The sequence below is a fragment of the Odontesthes bonariensis genome, chromosome 20 (assembly GCF_027942865.1).
Source record: "Odontesthes bonariensis isolate fOdoBon6 chromosome 20, fOdoBon6.hap1, whole genome shotgun sequence".
Classification (NCBI taxonomy): Eukaryota; Metazoa; Chordata; class Actinopteri; order Atheriniformes; family Atherinopsidae; genus Odontesthes; species Odontesthes bonariensis.
The window spans coordinates 14,945,844-14,947,644 of record NC_134525.1 but is presented as its reverse complement, the minus strand read 5'-3'; the positions used below and the strand labels follow the sequence as shown (position 1 = coordinate 14,947,644).

The 1,801-nt window shown below is 32.7% G+C and overlaps 1 protein-coding gene across 3 annotated transcripts in view; it reads right to left on the bottom strand.

Moving 5' to 3' along the window:
• Positions 1-328: 328 nt before the first annotated feature.
• The window catches only part of zfhx4 (zinc finger homeobox 4), a 90,589-nt gene continuing 89,116 nt past the window's right edge, over positions 329-1,801 (bottom strand). For all 3 annotated transcript variants that reach the window (XM_075452639.1, XM_075452638.1, XM_075452640.1), the window contains one exon: positions 329-1,801. This exon is cut by the window's right edge and continues 2,894 nt beyond it. The gene's annotated coding sequence lies outside the window, so the exon portion shown is untranslated.

The window sequence follows — 1,801 nt, the reverse complement described above, 5'->3', positions numbered from 1 at the left end:
ATCGCTAGATCTGTTATTTGCAGTACACTGTTAATTAACATCTTAACTTTCAAAACTACTCTCCCTATATTATTGGAAATAATATATATTTAGCATAGAAATAGATAGAAAGATAAAAAAGAACATTTCTGGAGATGAGGATCATCAGTATTGCTTTTAAAGTGCCAAACAGTAGCACTATATTACATTTTGTGCATTAAATCTCAGTGGCTATAAATCAAATGTGTCAATTGCAATTTAGTGAAAACTGTGGAAGGATCTTCGGACAACTGAAACATGATATTATTGTGAGAATAAATACATTAAACAACATTTGACGAGACGAAACTGGTTTGCAGATACAGTTTTTAATGTATCACAACAATGAGCAACAAACATACTTGATGAACTATTTCCAGAAGTTGTTCAAATACCATCTACAATAAACGTCATTTCAACTATGACAACAGGTCTGTGACAAAATAAAAAAAAAGGTTTCAAAACCATGTTATTACCGTGATACGGTACAGTTGAGACCTCAAACAGTACAGTAACAAAAACTAATGCGACTACTCTCTATATATAAAACATCAATAACATTTTTGGTTTAGTTTATTTAAAGTTTTAGCCATAGGGGCTTCTTCTTATTAAAACCTCAGGGTGCATTTCCTATGTAACCCAGATGTTGTAGAGTACATATTGTGTAGGATATGATTGCGGCATGAAAATCCCTTTGACATCCAGAAGAACAATTCCAATTTCAACCTTTTGAAGGCTGTCCCCATAAACATGACACAATCCATCCATTTTTTTTTTTTTTTTAAAAAGTTCTTTTTTTTTCTTTTTGGCTGCTGTGCAGTTGCAATATCTATGTACAGTTATATTGTTGGACCATCCTTTTTGTTGGTTTGTTAGCTTTTACCAGTCCTTGGTGTGGAAAGCGTCCTGTCTGATGCTAGTATCTTAGCACATGATGCTAGCTGACAGTTCAGTCTTATAATGCTGAGCCACAAAGTGGGGAAAGGCAAAAAGCCAGAGTTGTGAAAGCCTTTGGAATCAGGACAGTCGCTTATGTTTGTACAATGGCAGAATTGCACCTTGGGAGGCCAGGATGTCTCTTATGAAACACAATCGAAAAGTGTCTTCAGGAATAAAGTAAATGTAAAATACTAAAAATCCAAATAATGACATTTAAAAAGCTCACACAGAAAATAAAAAACTGACATTTTGCTTTAAACTTTAAAAAAAAAAAAACACCTTTACAATAATAAAACATAAGAGGAAATGTAACTTGATTTCATTGTTTGAAACAATAACTAAGCATGATTTGATTTAACCTGTCAAACAGTTGCATTACATGCTACTTGCTCATTTCAGAATAGGAAATACCAAAAGCAATACATTTTTGCATTTCTTCATATTAATAAATTTGTACCATGCACAGCCAACTACGAATATGTACAACAGCTTAGCTTTCTTTGTTCACAAGCCTTTTTCTTTCATACAAATAGCCTTCTGTTACTTTGGAATGAATCACACTGGTTACCAAACTAGAAAGTGATTCGTAAAAAATTGAACACCCTTTGACAGCTTTCACATTCTTAGTTCCACAGCAAAGGAAAAAACCAAAAAGGTAAAACAAAACAAAAATAGCTAAGCAAAGCAAGTAATGGATCAGTATTTTGTCTGGTTGAGAGATTTTATGGCAAGCAAATTAAAATTACACAGTAGCAGCAAATGTTGTAAGGTAATACTTTGCAATGTTGAAATCACAAAAAGTGAAAAAATCTAAAAGTTGATTTTAACTGTAGATCATCAGAAG